Below are 6,195 nucleotides of genomic sequence, written 5' to 3' on the forward strand. Positions count from 1 at the left end.
GCTTTCAGTTCTCTAATTGTCTCAAGATAATCGGTATTTTCCTTGGGGGTCTCAACTGTTGTTTCCCTAATACTGCCATTTCTTTCCTCCAATGTTGTTTTCATTTCTGTGATTAATAAGTTTATTATTGCTTGCATACTTTTCTTATCTATGGTTACTTCTGACTGATTTGTGGTTTCTTCTGGGCTCTTGTCTTCATTCATTGGGGTAGCAGTTTTATTTGTTTTTAATCTACCCATTTTTTTTTAATTTATGTGTTTCTCTCTTTTTTTTTTTTTTTTTAATGCTCTGTTGTTCCTCAGTTGTTGTGTTTTGAGCACAAGTAACACTGTACTAAATACCTTTATGACAATTGCACTCACCAACCTCCGGAATAACCGTAGCAATTGAAGTAAGTATTGAAGGAGTTTAATCGTTACCAGTTAGCCAAACATTTTCTCCAGTCCGTGAAAAAATAGTAACCAAATCCCAGTGAAGAAAGAGAAAAGGAAGAGAGGATAGCAAGAATAGACAGTTATGCAAATCTACTATCCAGTGTATATTCTAAGGGTAACAAGAGTGTAAAGGGAACTAGAGCAGAGATACACACATAGAGAGTCCACTCTGGGTCAGATTTCTTCCCCAAAGTAATTCACAAATTCAGAAAGGCAAAGAAGAAAGAAGTGTATGACAAGATTAAAAAAAAAAAAAAAAAGAGAGAGAGATAGAGAGAGATAAGAGAGAGAAAAGGGAGAAGATAAGAAGTAGAGTTGTAATTAAAGAGCAGTGCGAGGAACTTCCCAAATGTGTATCAGTGAATTAAAAAAAAAAAAAAAAAAAAAAAACCCTGTTTGGTGGTATGGGGTATCCTGCTAGTAGCTGTTCCCAGGCACTGCTTATGGGGGGGGGGGGGGGGGCGGCGTGAAGGATGTATGCTTGAAAATTAAAAGGAAGAAAAAAGAATTTTTTCCCCTACTCTAATTCTTAACCCAAATTAAGTTATAGAAACATCCTTGGTATGACCGTTATGGCCCCTTATTGGCTGGCTTGCTAAAGGCAGAAAATCCTATTGTTTACACGAGATGTGTCCGGAGCTCAAAGGCTAGCAGCTTCTGCTTCTCCGGGCGCCATCTTCTGGGAAACCCCGCCCTCCAGACTTTTTTAAAGGATTTCTCAAAAATGAAAACTAGCTCCAAGTCCTTTGATCCAATGAGAGCTATACTCAAGAAGTCTTTGGATCCACCCTCAGGGTCGCGGTGGACCCTAGCGACTCCCAAGAGGCAGCCCCCGAGCTAAAGTGCTCTCTCCGGGTCCTCTGCCCGCCGCGCTCTGCAACTGGCGGCGGAGGAGCCGCCTTCCCGGGCGGGCGGAGGACAATGCCCGGCGCACTCGCCTTGCCTGGCGCCGCCTGGGAATTCTGGAGCCCCGCTAGTCCGTGTCCCCTTTGCTCTAATTGTTAACCCAAATTAAACTGTAATCACTTCTTTGGTGCTCCCCCCTTGTTGACTGGCCTGCTAAAGGCAGAAAATCCTACCTTTGCCGACGATGCTATCAGAGCACTCGCTGTTAGCGACTTCTCAGGCTGTCGCCATCTTCAAGAGTTTATATTCTATAAGAAACTGTAATCATGTATCCCAACTGTTCTATAAATCAGTAATTCCCTAATAAAATGATAAAGTACAGATGCTAATACTCATTCTGATATATAGGATAATCCAATTTCAAATCTCTCTCACTCTCTCTCTTTCTCTTTCTATATCTCTCTTTGTCCCAAACAAATCAAACTTTACTTCAGAGCTGTTTCAGACTCTCAAATTTTATTCCATTTTATTTACCTCTTTTATGGCTTATCCCTTGTTTTTCTTATATTTTCATCGTATTAACTCTGCCTTCCTTAAATTTAGTTATTCTGTCACATTTATGTTTAGCGATACTATAGGTCTGACCAATCTCTCTGATATCTTCAAGGTCTGTTGTTGTAAGAAGCTTCCTATCATCTTGATTCTTTTTCTCATTCCCAGAAAATAAATACTCAAGTTGTAGGGAAAAAAGTAGAAGAAATTTGAACTTGTCCAATTATTCATTAGATGTTTTATAAATGTTAGTTTGACCTATTTTTTCACAGATTTTAGGTAAAATAATACACCGCTTATGCTCTCTGTCTGAAAAGTGATTCATTGAATTGCATATACTAGTGTACACAACAGTATTGAATATGCTCTAGCATATGCTTAGGTTATTTTTCTGTTGGATAAATATATATGTGGTAGCAAGGGTAATTGCCTCACTAAAATTTTTTAAGCTATGCTACTGTTTTGAATATTAATTTGGAGGATTAGTGGTTTACAGTAAATAAAGTTGTATAAACTTTCCATTTATTATTATTATTGTTATTATTTTGCAAAATACTTTTACCCCCAAGCCCAGGTCCTCCTCCACCATCACACACCAGGACGTGAAAGCCCACCCTCATCCTCCCAAGTCCTTTATTTGGTGCAATACACCAAATTCTACTTTGTGTTTCCGCTTTCTATTCTTATTTCTCAACTTCTGTCTGTGAGTTAGATCATCCAGAATCCATCCTTCTCTTTCTTAACTCACTCAACATGATTGCTTAAAGCTCCATTCAAGATGAGATTAAAAAGGTGAATTGGCATTGCAATATACTACACCATATGATTGATTCATTAAGGGAACATGACCTATCAGGAAGAAAGTATGCAGATTTAAAAATAATACACTTTATAGCAATTTTCTTATTTAGGATTGTAAATCATGTAAGATTTTTTTGTTTTTTTTTAATTATGGAATACGCCACTGACTTTTTTTTTCTTCAAGTGAAAATTGTCACTTTGAAGATATGGGTGATTTATCAGGTATAGATATTTTTTGTTCCTTGCAGAATATCTGATGAAGTGAGATTCTTTCTTAACAACACCATACAGATTAGTATCCAAAGGCTGAACAATACCATTGAAATCAAGGACATTTCTCAGAAAAGCAATCAATTGTTATAGAATAGATAATGTGTTTTCTTGCAAAGCCAGAGAATAACTATCATGTGGATGTTATTAATCTTCTTCGAAATTATTTTAACATTCCAATGTACTATGTTAAAGTATTTTCATTTTTTCCTTTTGAGGAAATGCAAACTGTTTACTGATTTATTGTCAAATTACAAGAAGATGTATAGCTTAATCAAGAGTATTAAATTAAATACTTTCCAATAAGTCATACACATAGTTTTCTCCATGAAGTAAAAATATGTTTTACAATTGCTTTTTTACATGATGAAAAGGAATTGCACTGCTAAAAAAGTAATGACTTCATTTAGGAGCCCAATGCAAATATATCTAAATGTGTGTATATAAGTACATAGCCTTCATATATACTTAGTTTTTAAATCAGAAAGCATTTAAAGAGTTTATGACAATACACACTTTACTAACACTATCTAATTTTGTCATTAATTTAGTGACTAAGATGACAGAGAATAAATGATGTTGTACCACTGCTACCATATATCACCTTTCTTATATTACTTCTATCTTTTATGTAGAAGTTCTAGCACATTTAAATTATCTACTTAGAAATACTATCTGGACTTGCCTTCATGGGAAGTGATGTTGGGGCTTGGCGGAAAATACCTCCAAGCATCCAAAAAAGGCCTCCTTAGGCACAGCTGGAGGGAGGGAGAAGTAACTGCTTCCAAGAGGACATGTGACTGGAGGTTGTCAACTTGGTGAAGAGTTAGGAACTTTAATCTGCAGCTTTAGAAAAAAGAACCAACAATTTGTTCCTTGTCAAGGTGAACCACTGAGTTCATTATGTCTGATGAAGATTATGATTACCTCATCAAATTTCTAGCTCTAGGAGACTCTGGTGTAGGGAAGACCAGTGTGCTTGACCAGTATACATATATAACTCCAAATTCATCACCACATTGGGCATTGATTTCAGGGAAAAGAGAGTGGTGTACAGAACCAATGGACCTTATGGAGCCATTGGCAGAGGCCAAAGAATCCACTTGCAGCTGTGGGACACAGCAGGCCAGGAGAGGTTTTAGTAGCCTGACAACAGCCTTCTTCAGAGATGTGATGGGCTTTCTTCTGCTTTTTGATCTGACAAATGAGCAAAGTTTCCTCAGTGTCAGAAACTGGATAATCCAGTTGCAGATGCACACATATTGTGAAAACTGGCATAGTGTTATATGGAAATAAGATTGATCTGGAAGACCAAAGAGTAGTAATGTCGGGCAGCCCCCCTGCTCCATCTTCCATTGCTGACACTATGGCCTATTTACATAATCATTGTTTTGCCTGATCTATCTTCTTTCTACCTCAAGACCTGCCCTGCCTGCAGGGTACATTTATCCTGCCAGTTAAAACCTTAGCAACCAATGCTACAGAAACTTTCTACCTTCCCACTCTTTCCTTTTCTCCATCCCCTTTTCTAGCCATTTCCTTTTCCGACTTACCACTTGGGTTCTAAATATATAAAAGAATTGTCTTTGATCAATAAAGACACATTGTGTTCCCGCTCCACCACGAGTTCCTGGTCTCTCTCCCACGTTGCTGAGTAAACAGCAGCCCAGGTTGGCTCCAGTTGAGTTCTCTCCAACCCAGAGAGCATGTGCCCGGGAAGAAACACCTTCACACTAGCTGGGAATTCTGGCACCTGAACAGGGACCTACCCCCTGGCTTCACCTCCTGACCCCCTAGCACGTATTCTTAAAGTAATGATTGTCATGCATCTTTAACAAGTCAAATATTTTCTCAATCTAATTTTCCTTCTGATGCATACTAACTTTTTTCTTTGAAGTTAACAAATATTCATGTTACCATGATTCACAATAGCTTTTATTCAACACTCAATTTTATTCACTTAGCATTATTTTACTCATAGTAAACTTTAAATTATGCATGCTTCATTTTACATTGATTTGACAGATTATAAATAATAATTATTTATAGACTTTAATTCATTATTTTAAAAATATTATTTTATTTAATGAGAGAGATACACAGATAGAAGGGCCAGAGCACTGTTTATCTTTGGCTTTTGGTGGTGTTTTGCTTTTTGGTGTGATTAAACTTTGGAGCTTCAGATATGAAAGTCTTTTGCATAAACATTATGTCGTCTCCTCAGCCTACATTAATTTATCCTCTATAACCTATTCTGTGATGTATATAGGGACATTATGTTAGCATAGCAACTAGCCTTGGTTATTTAAATGGACTACAAGAGAGAGAATGGGAGTGTTGGGGACATTGGAGAAAGGTTCAAAACTTTCTAAAGTGCTGCTGACCTAAGTGAAACAATGTATTGATAGTATATAAAATTTTATTCTAAGTTAATCAGTAGTGTAGAATGATTATAGAAATATTGAGATTCTTGTTGTTTGGGCTTAAACCACAGGACTATGAAGATTAATACCCATTGTCATGTGTTTGAACTTTTATTCACTATCAGTTATCTGTGTATTTGCAAAGTTATATGTAAAAGAAGGTTATATTAAACTAGGTATTAGAATTTCAGCTGAGATTAGGAGCCCTGAGTAGTTGACTTGATAGTTTTAGGGTAGAAATTGTATGTTTACTTTAAATTCCATTCAAGATGAGACAAAAAAAGAGGATTTCATCATTCTTACAGCTGAGTAGAATCCAGTTGTATAGCTATACTACAACTATCTTATCCAGTCATCTGGCATTTTACATATGTGTTGCTTACATATTTGAGTTGTTACAAATTGTGCTGCTATGAACTTACTTAAGTACATAGGAATTTTTCTATTGTTGTCTTTATTTTCTTTGGATACTTAGGTGAGAAGTTTTCAAGTCATTGTAACATTTATAATTTTCAGGTGTAAAAGTAATATTTCACTGTTATTTCTATTTGCATTTCTCAGACAATAATGACTCTGATATTTTTTTTCATGTCTGTTGGCCATCTAATATATTTTTTGGTCAAGCATCTGTTTATGTCCTCTCCCAATATTTTTTGTTGTTATTGAATTGTGTGAATTATTTATACATTTTAGTTATTGCCGGCACCACTCACGTGGGTTGGCTCTCAGCCAGGAAGGTAAACTTACTGAGTTCTCATAACTAGTTTAAGACACTATGTGAAAAGAAAGAAACTCGGGGAGGATTTTGATACGAACACACTCGTTTATTGGGGGTAGTTTTGGGTTAATATTGAAAGCTAGACAAAGAA

At 36.4% G+C, this 6,195-nt stretch overlaps 1 pseudogene; it reads left to right on the forward strand.

Annotated features, from left to right (window-relative positions):
* The first annotated feature begins 3,806 nt into the window (after nt 1-3,806).
* On the forward strand, nt 3,807-5,848 carry LOC103124167 (ras-related protein Rab-27A-like; annotated as a pseudogene).
* The last annotated feature ends 347 nt before the right edge of the window (nt 5,849-6,195 follow it).

The sequence above is a fragment of the Erinaceus europaeus genome, chromosome 10, assembly GCF_950295315.1.
Source record: "Erinaceus europaeus chromosome 10, mEriEur2.1, whole genome shotgun sequence".
Lineage (NCBI taxonomy): Eukaryota > Metazoa > Chordata > Mammalia > Eulipotyphla > Erinaceidae > Erinaceus > Erinaceus europaeus.